The sequence below is a fragment of the Perognathus longimembris genome, chromosome 24 (genome assembly GCF_023159225.1).
Source record: "Perognathus longimembris pacificus isolate PPM17 chromosome 24, ASM2315922v1, whole genome shotgun sequence".
In the NCBI taxonomy this organism is placed as follows: domain Eukaryota; kingdom Metazoa; phylum Chordata; class Mammalia; order Rodentia; family Heteromyidae; genus Perognathus; species Perognathus longimembris.
The window spans coordinates 14,512,390-14,532,375 of NC_063184.1; positions in this window are offsets into that span (position 1 = coordinate 14,512,390).

The following is a 19,986-nucleotide window of genomic DNA, read 5'->3' on the forward strand; positions in this document are numbered from 1 at the left end:
ACAGAATGTAACAAATGGATTTGTTTTGATACACAGACACATCAGTAGCCATATCTTCCATCCACATGTGATAAGAAAGTCTGTGGCTTACCCTGAAAGCTGAGCAGTGGAAGCATATATATATATATATATATATATATATATGTATATATGTATATATATGTATATATATGTATATATACGTATATATGTATATATGTATATATATACACATATATACATATATACGTATATATACATATATACATATATATGCATAAGCATAAATACATATACACATATATATGGGGTAGAGCTTTTTGGAGGTAATTAGGATTAGGTAGAATCAAAAAGCATCATTGATTAAGAAGAGAGACCAGGGCTGGGGATATAGCCTAGTGGCAAGAGTGCCTGCCTCATATACACGAGGCCCTAGGTTCGATTCCCCAGCACCACATATACAGAAAACGGCCAGAAGCGGCGCTGTGGCTCAAGTGGCAGAGTGCTAGCCTTGAGCGGGAAGAAGCCAGGGACAGTTCTCAGGCCCTGAGTCCAAGGCCCAGGACTGGCAAAAAAAAACAAAGAAGAGAGACCAGAAGTTTCTCTCTTTCTCTACCCATTTTCCTCTTGCCTTCTCTCCTCTTCCCCAAATACAGTTCTAATCTCTCACCATCTGCCCTGACTTGGTGCTCTGCTCATATGAAATCCATCATCACACTGGGTGCCAGTCACACACTCCTATCATCATAGCTGCTCAGAACGTGGAGACCTGGAGGATCATGTTGAACCAGCCTACACAGAAAAGTTCTCAAGACTCCAACTGCAATTGACCAGCAAAAAAGCTGGGTTGGAGGCATTGTTCAAGTGATGAGAGCCATCTGTGAGTGAGAAAGCAGAGCGAGCATCAGGCCCTTGAGTTCAAACCTCAGTACTGGCAAGAAAGAAAAAAAAAGAAGAAAAGAAAAACAAAACAAGAAAAAGAAGTCTATATTCTCTCCTCAAAACTTGGGCCAGAACCGTGAGGCTAAATCAACTGCTTTTCTTTTTGGGAGGCTTAAACTAAGTGCCTTGCACTCTCACTCTGCTTGTTTGTAGAGTAATTGCAACAAAATCAAACTGTTTAAATAAATATTATCAATAAATGTAATCAGGCTCAACTTATTTATGAAAAAAGGCTTTACTATAATCTCAATTTTATGCTGATTATTACAGTGATACTCAAATCAGTGGAAGTTAAGAAGGCAAAATATAACCTGACAGGCTGCTCTGAAAAAGTATATTTTGTGCTCAAACGTTAGTCAAGACAAAGAAAACCATTTTTCAATACTTAAAGACAAAATTATGTGTAAGGCAAGGTAAGTGTGAGCATGTATGTATTAAATAGCACAACTTTCAAGGTTATAAAGCAGGATCTTCAAGAGATAAAAGAAGGAACATACACACACTCTCACACATACACACTGGATTAGAGTTCAAAACATAATAGGTTGAGTGGACAAGAAGAAAGTAAGGTTACAGAACAGTCAAGGAACATAAATAATAAGGCAGATGGTTTAAAATATATAGGATGTAACACACTGATACAGGAGGACATTATCTCAAGCCTGCATGTTTCATTAATAAAATAAATCATATTTTAGGTCATAAGAAAACATCAGTAAGTTCCATAAAGGAGAGGCATTTTAAATAATTTTTCCTAATTGCAATACAATAAAGCTAGAAATATAAAGTAAAAAAGCAAAAAGATCCTTATATTTTGATGTTAAAATCCCTTTATTAAACAAGTCTTTTATTTTTTTCCAAATTATTATTATCAAACTGATGTACAGAGAGGTTACAGTTTCATATGTTAGGCATTGGAGACATTTCTTGTACTGTTTGTTACCTTGTCCCTCATACCCCCCTCCCACCTCCCCCTTACCCTTTCCCCCCTGAGGTGTTCAGTTCACTTACACCAAACAGTTTTGCAAGTATTGCTTTTGTAGTTGTTTGTCTTTTTTTTACCCTGTGTCTCTCAATTTTGGTATTCCCTTTCAATTTCCTACTTCTAATACCAGTTGATACACGGTTTCCAATATACTCAGATAAGATTACAGAGATAGTGTAGGTACAACCACAGGAAGGTGATACAAGAATATCATCAATAATAGAAGCTACAGATACACATGGGATGTTGAAAATAGTTACAACTGTGATATGACAATTGTCTCCATAACATGGAGTTCATTTCACTTAGCATCATCTTAGGTGTTCATAAGGGTATAGCTATTGGGCCTTGTGATGCTCTGCTATGACTTGCCTAAACCTGTACTAATTATTCCCAATAAGGGAGACCATAGAGTCCATGTTTCTTTGGGTCTGGCTCACTTCACTTAGTATAATTTTTTCCAAGTCCTTCCATTTCCTTACAAATGGGACAATGTCATTCTTTCTGATAGAGGCATAAAATTCCATTGTGTATATGTACCACATTTTCCTGATCCATTCGTCTACTGAGGGGCATCTGGGTTGGTTAAACAAGTCTTGAGTGAAAGGAGAAACACAAAAAGAATTTATAGCATTTCAGGAAAATAATAACAGTAAATACTACATCTCCCTATCTGCGAGACAGATTCAAAGCAAGGATCAGACAAATAAACACTTGCATAAACACAAATAAAAATAATGGAAGCAGACAAATTAAACACAAACAAATGAAAAGAAAGTATAAGGAAAAGGAAAATAATTGCAAATTAGAATTTAGTGAAGCAAAAAATAGAGAAACAGCAGGTTAAATTAACATATAATATTTCTGATTCTTTGAAAAATTTATTAGAATACAAAAACCAGTAGCCAAATTTATAAAGAAAAAGTACAGATATAAGGAATAACAAGAGGGAAAATGTCAATATGAAGGATATGTACATATTATCTTTTTTTTTTTTTTGCCAGTTCTGGGGCTTAGACTCAGGGCCTGAGCACTGTCCCTGGCTTCTTTTTGCTCAAGGCTAGCACTCTGTCACTTGAGCCACACCACCACTTCTGGCTGTTTTCTATATATGTGGTGCTGGGGAATCGAACCCAGGGCTTCATGTATATGAGGCAAGCACTCTTGCCACTAGGTCATATGCCCAGCCCGACATTTACTTGTAATAAAGGCCAAATAATTGTACACTGGGGTGGTTAGTTACACTAGAACACTACCAATGATGAAATACTGGGCTGTTCCAGAAATGATACATACTGATATCTAATGGCCATCAGAAAAGTCTTAACTTACAAGTATTTAATTGGTTAGTCTTTCAATGAAAAACACAGCTTGCTTTCCCCTTTCTTGTGACTTCTTCTTTCAAATGTTTGAATTTGGTGAACCCTTAATGTGTCTTGTTAGACACTTTTGCCTGTAATTCCTTAAAACCATGTGTGACTACATCCATATGCTTTTCATTCATTTACAATCAAATCATCACAATACAGCCTTTAAAGAGCTATTTGATTTCAAAGAACATTTTTAATAAGCATTTAAAGCCCTTTGAGAAATAAAAATGGGATACCACATTTTTCCAAGAGTAAACACAACACAACCCAAAACACACTCATGGTCTGAGAAATCCTAGCTTCTGAGTTTTCTTTCTTTTCCATTCTTGGCTAAATGAATCATCCTCTATCTCTCTTTAACTCCTAGTGAAGCGTGAAGTGTTTTGAGAGGATAGAAGTAGTACTTTTTCCCTGAAATTACTATTTAAAAATTGATGTAGCTACTTTTTGAGCTGCTCCTGTTGAGATATGAAATTCAAATGACTAAGTTTTAAAGGAAGAGCCCAAGGGAGCAGCAGTAGCTCTCTTCCCTGAATTAAGACCTGACTCATTTCACAAAAGGTTTATAGGATGGTACTAGAAATTTCTTCATGATCGAAAAGACTATGCCACATGTCTGTCAGCATGTACAGGGGTAGTTTCCAAAAGGGAGCATGTTTCTTGGTTTATGGAGGGCCTACGTTCTATTGTTCACTCACTTATGCTTTGGAGACTGTGCTATGTCTTATCTTCATGGCCAGTCACAAAGTCACTTGTCTTTGTGGCCTTTTAGGGAGTGATAGTTTTTTAAACAGCATAGCAAGAAAGAAATTGCTTGAGGCTTCGATTTTGTGTTCAAGCTTTTGTGGGATTTGATTGTGAAATAAATGAAGAAATAGCTTGTGGCCTTTTGTCGGGTAATATTTAATCATTAAGCAGCAATAGTACATACTTCCCCTACTTCCTAATTTTTGGAGAGATGTCAGATGAGGTTTCAGAGTGACAGACATAGGAAATGGTTGCTGAAGATTGGCCAGAAGTTCTTTCTTTCATATCATTAAAGCAATGGGTTAAGAATATATGTTCACTGGCAGGTGAAGATAGAGCTTTGCTATTTAAAGATGCTAATATGAACACTATTCCTCATGTGAGAGCCATTTTTTTTTCTGTCAAACTAAAATGTGTCCATCTTGTAACCAGTCACCATTCTGTACTAATATTTCCAGGGATTGATGTTTCTTGGAATTATTTGCTTCTTGCCTTCCTTTGTAACTCTCATCTTTGTTGTGTGTAACCAGTCAGTCATGTCAAGGGTATGAGTCCTTAGCAACAGAGTTAAGGAATAGACTTTGAGTGGGAACTTTCCACTGACTTTACCAACCTCCTCCAACGGTGTCCATTTCCAGCTCCATTCCCAGCCAGTCTTGAGAAGGATGTGTGCCCATGCCTCCAAAAGGACATGCCCCACCCCCAAGGACCTTTCACTGGTGTTTAGAGTGCTTTCTAACTTCATTGTACTCACCCCAGAACTCTGGTAACCAACTGTAAAGAAAATATGAGCCAGACTCCTTAGCAACATAGAGAAGGGACGATGTCACCCCTTGGGTTGGGATAAAACCTGAGCAGACTGTTCTGCTGGTGTGACTCCCTTACTTCTGGGGAGAGTGGCAGAATACCCTTCTGTACAGAGGTAACATGCTTTGAGGAAATCTCCTATGTATCTGTGTGTCTATTCACTTTCTAACTTTGGAGGGTTGTTAATGGCTCATCGCCTTCATATTACTCTCAAGTCAAATCTCCATCCTGTCATATCTCTTCATACTCATTCTCATCATTTAAGATTCCTCAGAGAAGCAGAACAAGAAGATCCATACACTTACACTTTTGATTCAAATAATTAGAAGAGCCAACCAATTCTCAAAGCATCTACCATTGGCCACTTAGAGCCCTGGGAGCACAATGGGATAGTTCAGTTCCAGTTCCATTTAGATAGGCAGGCTCAAGGCTCATGACAAGTTTGGGTCTTAAGGTAAGAAAACCCCAATATCCCAGCTTGAAGGCACTCAGGTCAGAGATTGGCCCTCTTATACAAAGAAGAGTTAGTCTTTTCATTTTGTTTGGGTCTCCAACTTATTTGAGCCCACTCATGTTAGGGGTAGAATTTAATTAACTCAGTCTACCCATTCTATTGTTAATTTTATCCAGAACCCCCATGAAACACATATGTAGACTATCCACCTAAGTGGGGACCACAATGCCTAGCCCATATTAACATAAAGTCAGCCATCTGAGAACTATCATCAAAGCCACCACCCTGTCTTGTCAGACTATTGCAAAAGTCTCTAATGTTTCTCCGTATTTGCCTCTTTTAATTCATTTTTCACACTGCAGCCAGAAATATATTAGGAACCAGATAAGTTAGCATCTTTGCAATTTCACATTGCTTTTAGAATGCATTTAAACGTTCTGTGGCTCTTGGGTTCTCACCTACACCTCCCACCTTGTCTTGTTCCACTCTGCCTTGGCTTTCCATTGATCTTCATAACAAGAAGAGAAGAATTATCTCCTGTGGTGGTATGAGATTTAAAGGAATCATATTAGAAAAATTTGGCCTGGTGCCCCATAAATGATAGGTATTAATCGGGAAATGGACTAGCTGGTTAAGAAAAGTGTGTGTCAGGAAGGGCACACACACACACACACACACACACACACAGTTTTACAGTAGCTGCTTGCCAGTGGCTCATGTCTATAATTCTAGCTACTTAGGAGGCTGAGATCTGAGGATCAAGGTTTGAAGCCAGCCTGGGTAGGAAAATTCATGAGACTCTTATGTTCAATTAGCCAGCAAAATCCAACATGTATCTGTGGCTCAAGTGGTAGAGTGCCAGTGGTGAGTGAAAAAAAGCTAAGTGACACACCCAGGCCCTGAATTCAAGTCCCAGTACTGGAACCATGTCGGGATACTCAGCCCCCAGTGCTCCTCCTAACTCGCGGGAGGAGCGGGGAGCATATCATACCCGCGGGGACTAGCCAAGAAGAGGCGGAGCAGCGAAACCACCCCCCCCCCCCCCCCCCGCCCCTTACATTTAAGGCAGGACACACAGACAATTCTGGGGAAAATGTCACGCAGTCTTCCCATTCTTTAATAAGGAACAATCACATTTATAGGCTGAATGACGCCAGGAAGGGGAGGGATGTAGAGTGGCTAGCTAGGCGCTGTGATAGGCTGGTTGGGCTGTCCACTAAAGGTGACATCATGGGACTTCTCCTAAGGGCGGACTTCACAGCCAACAGGATGGCCTCTGGGTTCATCACCCACGGCCATCTTGGTGCACACGCAGTCTGAGGTGGGAGGCGGGGCTGGTTAGAGCCGCCTTTCCAGTTCCAGACCCGGAGAAGGCAGGCAGGGCTAGCAGCCATGCGGCCCCAGGGCTGGAGAAGAGGCGGGCCAGCTAGGACTGCCTCTTAAAGCTGAAAGCCAGTGCCCCACAGAAACACACACACACACACACACACACACACAGAAACAGTATTGAGTTTAGAAAGAAACTTGCTAGGAAGCCATCTTCCTCTGAATCCCTTGCTTCCTTTAAGGCTCTCTCTTCTTAACCTTGACAAAGGGATATCAGTGAGACTATTGAGACAGCTCTGCACTTGTTTAACCAAGTAAGCTGCCTGGAAACCTGATTCCTTGTGAGATTTCAAAATTCCTGCCTCACACAAAGGTGCAATACCTATGTGCCCTATGTGCCTCTGATCATACAAAATAATATTTATCAAAATGAACTCCGGGATATGGAAATAAGAGACTTTATCCTTTGTTTTTCTTTTTGTCTTGCTTGCTCATTTATTGGTCTTTTGGAAGCCAGAAACAGAGGGACAAAGGTGAAGAAATGTGGCAGTGGTACTCACTGGATACTACACTGAGAATCCCCATTCTCAGAAAATTGGGACAGAAAAACTTGGAGGGGAAGGGGGTGACATTGTCCCAAAACATACTCATTATCTGATTTATGTAACTGTAACCCCTCTGTACTTTACCTTTACAAAAACAGTAAAATTTCCTGCCAGGCGCTGCTGGTGGCTCACGCCTGTAACCCTAGCTACTTAGGAGGTTGAGAGCTGAGAATCATGGTTCAAAGCCAGTCCAGGAAGGAGAAGCAGTGAGACTCTTTTACCAATTAATCACCAGAAAACCAGAAGTGGATCTAGGGCATAAAGTGGTGGAGTGATAGCCTTGAGCTGAAGGTGGACACAATGCTCAGGCCCAGAGTTCATGCCCCATGACTAAGAGGAAAAAAAGAGAGTTCAGAGAGTTAAAAAATAAAAGCTACACATCTGTTTTGTGTTTATGCTGAGATTTAAAAGAAGTATGTTTTAGTCAGATGCTAGTGGCTTATGCCTGTAATCCTAACTACTCAGGAAGCTGAGATCTAAGGAGTAAGGTTCATAACTAGCTTGGGCAGGACAGTCCATGATTCTCGTATCTCCAATAAACTACCAAACAAACAAACAAATGCAGGAATGCAGCTGTGGCTCAAGTGGTAGAGTGCTAGTCTTGAACAAAAGAAGCTCAAGAACAGCACCCAAGCTTGGAGTTTAAGCCCTAGGATTGGCAAAATGAACAAACAAACATTCCTTTTATTGAGTGCACCCTTAAAATGGAATCTTCTGTTGCCTCTTGTTGATTTTGATTGTTAGATCCTGTGGCTCTGGGAGAAGAATTCTCCAATGGGCTAATTCATCCACCTCTTCTCGAAGGTCCACACAAAATGACTCCCTTCTTGGACCCTTGGGACAGTCTCAAGTACCAAGAGTACTGTGAGTAGACTGGAGAGTTAATCAAAGGAAAACACTGCAGGCTTGAAAGGCAGGAGTAAGGCAGCAGATGTGCGGCTCAGGGATTTGGGCAAGCATCTGGCTGGCTGAGCACCCGGGTGATGGGATTCACATTTCAGCTTATTTGGTCTTTTAACTTGTTTCAAGGGGGGCAGTGCCAACATTTTTTTAGTAGTGTGTGTGTGTTTTTTTAATCCTGTTCATAATAACCTTTCAAAAAATTGGGAACTCTCTTTGAACCAGCTCTGTCCCTTCAATTCAGCAATGAAAACTATGTGTGTTTCTAATTTCTTCAAAAGATGATCTTGACAATCTTAGTAGTTAGTACTACTTACTAATAAAGCCAATGCTGACCATTCAATGTTGTCACTCAATGAGGCTGTGTCCCTTTACTTAGTTCTTAGATGATAATTTTGTCAAATGGAAAGACCTGAGGCACTGAGCAAAAAACATCATCATTAATGCAAAGGAAGATATTACTCAAAAAACCAATGTCTCTTGGTAGGTGCTGTTGGAGTGCAGGGCCTGTATGTGAACTTAGGTCCTTGGGCTCAACCAGAGTGTGTTATTTTGACAGTTACAATATTCCTCAGGGGATCACTGTTTACAAGCTTATTTCTTAAGTGTAACTGTAACCCCTCTGTACATTGCCTTTATAAGGTGATACACTTAGAACAGTGCATAATACAGTAATTATTAGCTATTATTACTATTGCAAAAGCTACTATAGGTATATTTAACATACATGGTCTTAAGCCTAGAATTAGAATTACCAGTTAAGGAAAAGGTAAGTGTGTGTGTGTGTGTGTGTGTGTGTGTCTAGAATTAGTATGGAGATGCTACAATTTCAGAGTGCTGAATATATGAGACAGAACATATGATATATTCCACATCTCACACATATACAATCATATATATCTTGGTCATACATATATTCCCCCCATTGCCATTCTTATTTCTTTCCCTATCCCTGCTGAACAGTTTCCTCTTCCTCAAATTGTCTCCTTTCTAATCTCATGTCTTAAAACAATTTAAATCTAAATTACACACGAAGAAAAACTTAGTTGTTTTTCTGAGTTTGGATTATTTTGCTTAACATGATGGTTTCATAAGCCTATTCTGGTAATTAAGGAAATATTTGTTCATTAATAAAGATATTTAATCAATGGTGTGTTCTTGCCATGATGTATTTTTCTCAATGTTCTGGTTTCTAAAATATAATGATTTTTCTTTGCATTTCAATAATTTTATTAAAAGGTACCAAACAATAGTTGGTCAGGTTGCATCTGCCAACTCAATGTTAACACTGATGTTTTCAAAATGTTGAAAAGTATCAGCCCTTTGGGGAAATGGAAAGGTTACCCATAAAGCATGGTCTACAAAAGTTAGAGACCACACACTGTGGGTCTTTGGTTTGTTTTTTTCAGTGCTCATTTATCCATAACAGGTCAGAATTGCTAACCACTATTCTGGAGGGACTCTGGCTATGCAAATACTGTCCACAACACTTCCTATGCCTCTTTGCGTCAAAAATACAATTATTTGGGGCTGGGAATATGGCCTAGTGGTAAGAGTGCTTGTCTCATATACATGAAGCCCTGTGTTCAATTCCTCAGCACCTAATATCTAGAAAACGGCCAGAAGTGGCAGAGTGTTAGCCTTGAGCAAAAAGAAGCCAGGGACAGTGCTCAGGCCCTGAGTTCATGGCCCAAGACTGGCAAAACAAAAAAACAAAAACAACAAAAACCAAAAACAATGATTCTTAAGTGGAAATATATGAGTATTTTTGAGGCTAAAAGACCTCTTCTATTTGAAAAAGTTTAGACATAAGGAGTCACAAGCATTTGTAAACCTCCATGATTATGCCTGTCCATCATTACCTGCCTGGTCCTATATTGTTAAATGGAATCAGGGCCCCCCTGGACTGGGGAATCCTAGTGCTTTGCTCAGTTACAATGGAAGAAGTTCAGGGAAGTGCTACAGAGTATCTTGTTTGTGGACACACACCATAAATATCTCCCAACATTTTCATGGAGGAAAAACAAAACTCCCAGAGGAAATGAAAAGCAAGAGTTAGCTATGGAAATGTGGATACCTCAATTGCTAAAGCCTTTTTTTATTTTTGATTTGAGAAGTGTGATTTCTATTAAAGACAATGAGAATCACATGGCCTTCAGTCTGGGAAAGTGTGTGTGAATTTCTCCCTCAGGGGTTAGATGAGTTATGAGCATTTGAGAAGAGGAAATTTAGAGTTAATTTTCTAGCTCACCATTACACTGGAGACTGGTGAGGAGGAGGAAATCCTATTACTGTATAGGAGAGTGTGTAAGATAGACAGCTAGGTACATTTTTACTCATGTCCCCAGTAATAGGATGTTTCATGAACAAACAATTTGGAATGTTTGTTGAGTCTCCCTTCAATGTCATATACAACTTGGACTATGCATTGTGTTTGTACTTTAATGTTTTTCCTTTTCTGTATTTATTTATTGTCAAAGTGATGTACAGAGGGGGTACAATTCATACGTAAGGCAGTGAGTACATTTCTTTTCAAATGTGTTACCTCCTCCCTCATTTTTCTTCCTCCTCACCCATTTCTCTCCCCACCATGAATTGTACAGTTGGATTAGAGCATATAGTTTTGTTAAGTATTGCTGTTGCATTGGTTCACCTTTTACCCTTTGTCTCTCCATTTTGATGTTTCCCTTCCCTAGTCCCAATAAACATATATATAATACCCAGGGTACTGAAATCAATAACAGTGATATCAGGGGTAAAACCCTAGGGAAGAAAGACAAAAGTAGATCAGGCTGGTCTTGAACTCCTGATCCTCCTGCCTCATCCTTCTTGCTGATTAGTGGCATGTGCCACCATGGAGGGATGTAATTTGATTTTCTGTCCAGCTTCAGTAATTATTTAAATCAAAGTTGTTGACTGATAGCATTATAGTTGAGTAAGTAATGACAAAATCATCTTCGTTTAGGGCAAGGGTTTCAAGTATTCCTTTAGATGTAGAGCACAGTGTATGCACAGATGCGAGAGGAACTACCTGAATGAAAATGGTGCTGCTGTCTACAACCTAAGTTCGTTTCTCCAGCCCTCACTCCACGGTGGCCTTTGACCCACTTTGAGGACCCAGTTCTGGTGAACATACTTTAAAAAAGAAAAAAATAAAAAGGAAAAAACCAGAAAAACGAACAACCAAAATAAACAAACAAACAAAAACTTGATAAAACAAACAGGTAAAAATGGAAAACAAAAAAACAAAACCCAACGACGTTTCAGAAGTGAAAAAATTAAAAAAAAAATTTTTTTTAAGTTTTAAAAATGTTTGAAAAGAAAGAAAAAAAATGGAGTCCTCCTTGTTTGGGTGGGTCTTTCCCCAGACTCTGGTTTCCTTGCGATGGTCTGCAGTCTATTTTCCTGATTGGCTGGTTTGACGTGCTTTCAGTTTGCAGGGGGTGGATCTGTTCTGACCCTTCTCCCGTGTTTGTGCAATCCTAGGTCTCTGTGGTTCCCACAGCTTGCAGGTAGGCCTTGGGCGTCCTCTGTAGATGGGGACATGAGCAGTCTCGGGAACCGTAGCTCCTCTGTCTGCTGTGGGACCGTGGGCCTTTAACACCTGACTTTGAATAGGCTGTGGACTCAGCAGGGTGGGGCGCCTCTGGCTTGGTTTACCCGGCTGAGAGTTGCTTGCCTTGGGGAGGCTCCTCCCTCCTGGGCGGGGCGGCCTCCTTGGCGGAGGTGGCTATGGAAAGCAGCTCTGTTTGGGGCTGGGAATTGGGCTTCCTCTGTGACGGGACTGTTTAACTTTCTCAGGAACTCTTTGTTCCCCTGTCTGGTGTTTTTGTGCTGCCAGTAGCTGCTTGTCGCTTTCGCTTTAAATTTAGAAATTCCCATGGGCAGGGCAGGGCACCTCTGGCTAAGCCGTGTCCCAGGATGCGCCTCCTGCCTGGGCAGGAGGCGTTCTCCTGGGCGGAGCTGGCTCTCACTGGTTGGTCCCTCTTGCCATTTTCAAAGATGGCTCCTTTGTCCTCGCTTTCTCCAGGCATGCTTTAGTTCCAATCTGGTCTGACCCTATGCCAGTGGCAAAGATGGTGCTTTGCTCTGGCGGTGGGGGAAGGGCTGCCTTCCAGAAGCTGCTCTGTGGGCGCGAGTGAGAATATCTTTCGTGGGGTACTCACGCTTTCTCTGTGATTTCAGGTCGTCCGTGCTCAGCCGCCATCTGGAGGATTTCTCCCTGGTCTCTGTTGAGTGCTTTAGCCGCGCGGAGTGTGGGTTGTTGTGCCGGGCGCTGTGCCGGCGCTGGCACTGGTGCAGCGGTGGGATGCTGCCTGGAGCTCAAATCTGTGTTTTCAGATGAGCAAAGTCGATTTTTTCTTCCTGGCCAGAATCCCTGTACTGTTAGAACTTACTCTGGCTGACTTTCTAGGAGTAAAAGTTTCCTGATGAACCTACTTTAAAACTACTGTTTCAGAGACATTCAAGTCTTGTATAGGATGAATTTACTATTTAATAATTTCTCACATTTTCATTCTGGCAAAAATTATATTGTGTATATCCCTTTATTCTTTTAGAAGGAATGGTTTCATCCAACAGAAAATAGCTCTCATGGGTTACCCAGCTCTAGTTGAATGAGAAATGAGTTCTTGAGGACTGAGAGACTTACTGCTCACTGTTCTGGAAGGAAGCTTGAAAAGCGATAGTAATCCAAATCAAAGCACACTTAACTGAATTAATAATGGAAATTACTTTTGCTTTGTGTTCAGCTCATTGTATGCCAGACACTCTATCTACCTTTTAAAACTAATTTAAGATTCTTTTGTTGACAAATATACTTTCTTTTTTGCACAATATCTTTTACATATATTATTATTATTATTTGCCAGTCGTGGGGGTTTGAATACTGGGCCTGGGCTCTTCAGCTTAACTAACACTCTACTACTTGAGCCACAGTACCAATTCCAGTTTTTCTGGTGATTAAATGGAGATAAGAGTCTCATGGACTTTCTTTCCCAGGCTGGCTTTGAACTGCAATCTTCAGATCTCAGCCTCCTGAGTAGCTAGGATTATAGGTATGAGTCACCGACACTGGACTCTAATTTAATTATTATGCCATCAAATAAAGTGACTGAGGCTCAGGAAGCCCAAGGTAACATGCTAGTGTCTGGCATAGCTTGGATAGCCTCCTGATTATCTCTGGTTTTATGTTTATAAGTTTCCTTTAGGAAACATCAATTTCTAAGCATAGAATAAAACTTAATATTTTATTTTTTCATTGACATGCCTGGCATTTTGAAATGATGGCATTATAAACACTTGAGTAATTACATTTTAAGCATGAGTTGCATATTGCTGCAAGGAGTATGACAAGTTGGTGAAGTGATAAGCTAGATAGTAATCTAGGTTAGTACTCCTTAAATGTGCTGCTTGGAGCAGTAATTTCATAGGATTTTGACAAGCCTTACATGGGAGGAAATGGAGTTCTATAAGATGGTCATCTCTATAAACATTCCTGCAAGATGGTTCAAAGCCTAATGATGTGAATGTTCATTGTGCATCTTGATTGCTGTGGTCACCACACATCAATCTCAAATGTATATGACTTATTGTTTCACATAGAACTTAAAAAAATACATGGGCCATGATTGTTCTTTGTGAGATACTGGCTTGTGCATAATTGAAAAATAAGGTAAAAGTGCAAAGGGATAAGCATAGGAGAGTAGAAAGACAAAATTGAATAGCAACCTACCAGCATTTTAGGAACAACAAAGTCCCTAGTAAAGTTCTTAACATATGAAGTACTTATAAATATTCAGAAAATGAGTGCAAAGATAAATACAGGGCTGTAATACTATAGTTGTTCTTTAGAGATTGGAACATGATATTGAAGTGTGTGGCAATGAAAAAAATCCACTGGTTTTACAATTAGGCATATCTCCCCTTACTCTACAAATAGATAAATCAGGCAAATTATTACCTACAGCAGTTAATTATTCTGCACCTTCAATAGGTTGAGTCCTGGCTGGAGAAATAAGGGAAGAAGAACTCTTAAGCACACACATGCTTGACTTCCATGAGTGGGTAGATTTTTGCTGCTGCTATTGCTATGGACATCAGACTCCAGATTCTTCAACCTTTGAAATAGAGACTCACACCAGCTATGCTCTAGGAAGTTTTTAGGCTTGCCAGGCTGAAAGGAGCTATGTCATTGGTCCCCATTGTTCTGAGGTGTCCCGCTTGTTAGATTGGTCATGGGTTTCTCCAATTCCACCATTGTGGAACTATCTATCCAACGTCTGGTTGTATCAGCCAATCTAATAAATCTTTTCTTGTCATTTTACATACTTTGTATGGGCTCCATTCCCCTACAGAACTTTGAGGAATACAAAGTTACTCGTCAAGGTGGTATACTTGTGAGGATTTCTATAATAATATATGTTGTTGTTGCATTAAGTATCCCTCGGGGGTAAATTAACTCTGTTGGTTCTGGAGTATAGGATAAAGGAGAAGAGGAATCAAAAGTTGACTTTGCACTACTCAATAACTCAGTATGTGGGAGTCTGTGTATGTAGGACACTTGCACAATAATGCAGTTTAATAAATAATCTCTATTGTAACAATAACATAATAATCTTTGTTATTTATCTTCTGCTGGCCATTTATTGTGTCCCATCTTAGAAAAACATACCTATCCTGATATCCTGTTCCCCTTCAACTACTTCTCTGTTTCTGCTTCTTATTAAGGAAGACTCCATGGAAAAGATCTCCACCCCCTCCGCTGAAAGAATGCCACTGTGCAGGTCCTGTAGCTGAGTCCTAGAGTTTCATTGGAGTGCTTCATCTCTCCCTTCTGGAAACTCTCTTCTCTAGGTTTCTGGGAGGCTGTACTCTCCTCTCCCACTTCTCCTCCTCCTTTGCTATTTTACCCTTCTTATCTTCCCTATCCTAAAAAGTTATCATCCAGTTCTCTCTTAACTTTCCTATTATTATTACTATTATTACTCACATTTCTCTATCTCTTATTCTTCAGCCACACTGACCTCATTGATTCATGACCACACCATGCTTGTCTGCCTCACACTCTTCATACTTGCTCTCTCTCCTTCTGGCACACTTTTTTCCTTACACACCAACCAGCAGGCTGACTTCATTTAGTCTCTGCTGAAAGATTGGGATTCTATGCTTCCTGGCTCTGCTGTATTTTTCTTCAAATTATGATCATGATCTGAAATGGTCTAATTATTTACCCGGCATCCCCGGTGTATCTGTTTACTTCCCTAAATGGTAAGATTCTTCAGGATCTGGTCTTGGTCTGTTGTGTAACACTGTATCACTAATGCTGAAGACCTTGCCTGCCATTTAGTAAGATTTGAAAGATATTTAATAAAGTAATAGACTAAGGAGGACTTATAAGATTCCAGATCTAACAAAAATGAGTTATGTTAATTTCAGTTTTATGCAGATCAGTCACAGTCTTTGGTTCTCTTAACTTGCATTTCTTTATTTCTAGCGTGACAACTCAGACTTGACTTTAAAAATTTAGAAATACAATTCTGGTTTTATAGCATGGTATCTTGCCTCCATGTTTTAATTTCACCCTATTGCTGTGTATAGATCCTTTAATTGAGAGCTTTGCTTTGCATAATGGGCATACATATTTAGATATGTATGAATCCACATGGGCATGTTTAGGTTAGTTATGTACTTTGTCTTAGCACAAGCATAATTAAGATAGGTAGGAATCCCCTAACCCACCAATGATGTGTTCTTAACCGTGAATACATGCTAAATTAGTACTACTCAATCAGGTAATAGGGAGCTCCTTTTTACAGCAGTGGGAAAATTTTATACACTGTTTTCCAGCAAGATAGCTAATATCAATCACTACAGCTTCCTGGGGAATATGGCTATAATTTATTGGTTCTATTTTTTTTTTTTTGCCAGTCCTGGGGCTTGAACTTAGGGCCTGAGCACTGTCCCTGGCTTCTTTCTGCTCAAGGCTAGCATTCTACCACTTGAGCCACAGAGCCCCTTTAGGCTTTTTTTTTCTTCTATGTATGTGGTGCTGAGGAATTGAACCCAGGGCTTCATGTATATGAGGCAAGTGTTCTACCACTAGGCCATATTCCCAGCCCTATTGGCTCTATTTCTATTTAAAAGTACAGTCTCCTCTTTGGTGACATCAGTAAAGCAGATGAAACAAAAAATACAAAAAGAATGATTAGAAATGAGGCACATCTTCATTACTTTGGAGAAGAGGAGGTCAGGTGTGATCATACATGGACATTTCTCTAAGTTGGATGTGTTATAACCTCTGACCCTTTGCAACCACCACTTTTGATAGGTAGGAAGTAACATTCTCTATTCTACTTAATGCAACAGAGATCCCTGGCCATTATTATCCTATTCTCTTTTTTATATGGCTAGTCCTGGAAATTGTCTAAAGATGCATCACTTTTTTTAAATAGAAAAAAAATGAATTGAGAATCAAGAAAATTGTTAGAAAACAGATCCAACATGTTCCGTGTGGGAGTCATTATAGTTCAAATATCTTTTCTTTTGTCAGCATGCAATATTCATTCAATCTAAGCAAGTTTTGGATAATCAGGAAGCCTCCGAACTCAGAGGTATTCACAACCTAGGTCTGTAGGTATTCAAATGTAAAACAGATGCGCTGCTATCTTCCCGCAGCCAATCCTGTCTAATCATGAATATAAAGCAGTATGACCATTGGACATTTAGCAGACGGCTTAAAACGCAAGTGAACTCCCAGAGAATAAGCAGGCACTTTGTGAGACATGATAAATAGTTTTTTCTGAAATGAGTAAGTATGGTGAACATATAACTTCTGGTCACATACTGTTTGACTGCCAGATAATGCCTTACTCCACCCTATCCCTCATCTTCAACCCATCCTTGACCCCACCCCATTCCAGTTCCCTACTTAATCCCTGCTTTGCTACTCCAGGGGGTGGGGTGCTATCACACAGTGAGGTTCAAGGCTGTGGACAGACTTTGGAGTAGGAAAACATGTCTGTTTCGCACATTACTTGTTACAGAAACAGCTGAAAAGTTTAACAGTTTGTTTCTTGGACTGTGTTTAAAAAAAACTCTTCTGTGTGACACAGCTGTATCCATGTGCAGCTGTGTCAGACAGCCTTGTCAAACATGTCATGTATGCACATATTTTTCCTAAACTGTTTTGGGCAAATCATGCTTTTTTGTACATTTCTTGTCTCCACAGGTAGATAGTCATGTATACTTTATAGCCTATGCCTGGTAAACACGTTAACTAGCTGTAAGCATAAAACGCTGACGGCAACTTGATACATTGCTGTTCCAATGAAATTACCTCCCCACGTTTTGGGAGTTTATCAGTGTAGGCTATCCCAGGTCATAGCTTCTCATTCTGGACCTTATCCCCTTAATATTTAGAACCTAATATGCAAATCTGAAAAGAATTAGCTTTACCTTAAAAGAAGTCCCTTTGATGAGCAAGCACCAGAGCATCAAATATCAGGTATTATTTTAGCTAGAACCATAAATTCAGTAAACAATGGCTACTCTTTCCCTACAATTTGCAACACAATGAATCTTTAAATTTGTATTTTTTGTGAGTGCTTTACATTATAAGATAGAAATCAGTGCACTGGATTTTTGATCTTTCTCATGGAGTCATTCCAATGCTATTTGAAAGTTGAACTTAGTAAGAGGAATCAGATTGTGTTGAACTGTTGTGGACAAAATTTCTCTTTTTTTCCTTCCTTCCTTCCTTCCTTCCTTCCTTCCTTCCTTCCTTCCTTCCTTCCTTCCTTCCTTCCTTCCTTCCTTCTTTCTTTCTTTCTTTCTTTCTTTCTTTCTTTCTTTCTTTCTTTCTTTCTTTCTTTCTTCTCCTCCTTCCCTCCCTCCTTTCCTCCCTCCCTCCTTCTCTGTCTATTACCAGTCCTGGGGCTTGAAATCAGGGCCTCGGTGCTGTCCCTGAGTTTCTTTTGCTCAAGAATAGCACTCTACTACTTGAGCCACAGCTCTACTTCCAGCTTTTTTGGGGGTAGTTTATTGGAGATAAGAGTCTCAAGGACTTTCCTGCCAAGGCTGGATTTGATCCGTAATCCTCAGACCTCAGCCTCCTGAGTAGCCAGGATCGCAGGTGTGAGCCACTGCCACCAGGCTATTTTTGTTAGTTTTTTGAGTAGGGTCTTAGTTTTTGCCCATGCTGGGCTAGATTGTGACCTTTATGTTGCTCTGAGACAAAAGGCATGTACCATTCTGCCCAGCTTTTTATTGGTTAAGAGGGTTTTGTGAACTTTTCTCCAGGTTGGCTTTGATATTCAGTCTTCTCATCTCTACCTCCTTAGTAGCTAGTGTTACATGCATGAGCAACTGCACTTAGCTACATATATTTTTTTTTTCTGTTGTCATGGGGCTCGAGCTCAAGGCCTGGGCACTGTTCTTGAATTTTTTTTGTTCAAGGCTAGCACTCTACCATTTTGAGCCATGGAGCTATTTCCAGTTTTCTAGTGGTTAATTGGAGATAAGAGTCACAGACTTTTCTGCCGAGGCTGACTTTGAACCACAATGCTTAGACCTCAGCCTCTTGAGTAGCTAGGATTACTGGTGTGAGCCACTAGTGCCCTGCAAAACTTTTAAAGGTTAGAGTCAGGATTCAAAAATCTATGCTGAATGCTATTTCTAAATTTCTAGTAGGTGCACCAAGTTGAGTGAGCATGTACACCTGAATGAGTCACTCGACCTTTCTAAGAGTCTACTGTGATTTAAATCCCAAATTTGAGTGTTGTCCATGTGATCATATGAAGAGGTGAAGCCTTGAGTAGGTGATTAGGCCTGAAAGTCTAATTCTTTCTTTTCTTCTTCTTTGTTTTGTGGATGGGATTAAGGGTGATAAGAGATAAAGAATCTATTATAAAAGATGCTTCATACATCCTTTTACTATGAGGGGATGCAGCATCCTCCATTCCACAAAATGCAACCCAAAGGCACCTTACTAGGAAGCAGAAGGCAGCCCTCACTAAACAAAAAATGGAGCCTACTGCCATCTTCATCTGGTGCATCCTAGCCTCTGAAACGATGAGAAATAAATATCTGATTTTTTAAAAAAGGAATTACCCCTTTGAAGATATCCCATTGTACTAGTGCAAATAGAATTAAGAAACATGGGGCTGGGAATTTGGCTTAGTGGCAGAATGCTTGCTTCACATGCACGAGGCCCTGGGTTTGATTCTTCAGTACCACATAAACCAAATAAATAATTAACATTATAATTTTTTTGTCTTTTAAATTAGGATGATAATATTTGCTACCCAAAGCTAAAGGGAGGATACATGTTAAATCTTCCCTCGAGAGTGAATACTCAACTCTACAGGCTACTGAATTTGGCACCCAGAAGGAGCTCTGTGAGCTTTCCGCATACATGACCTTGAGTTAAGAGTCTTGATATGAGTTTTTCTCCTCCATGTTTTATTTAGTACCTCTCAAACTTTATTCCTCATTTTTCTTGGTGTGATCTGATTGCCATTAGGGGTATATTCTTGGATAGAGTGTAGCAAAAGTTCACGCACTTCTTCAGCTGTTGTAAGATGCTTGAGTAGCATTCAACAGCAACCAGCTCAGTGGAGCTCATGACAAGCATACACCATGACTGTAGCTGTCTCTTCTTCACACTGTTCCTCATCATCTGGAATAGGATGGACTTGAGACCTTGCTGGACAGAGTAGATTTCATCCTGATGACTGTGTACAGCCTCATACCAACCAGATTCTACTTACAGATACCTTAGGAGAAAAAAGTATGTTTCCACAATTAGAAATAACATCCCAAGATGCAGTTGAGGTAGCACATTGGCACGAATGCCATGCAGAATTAAAACCA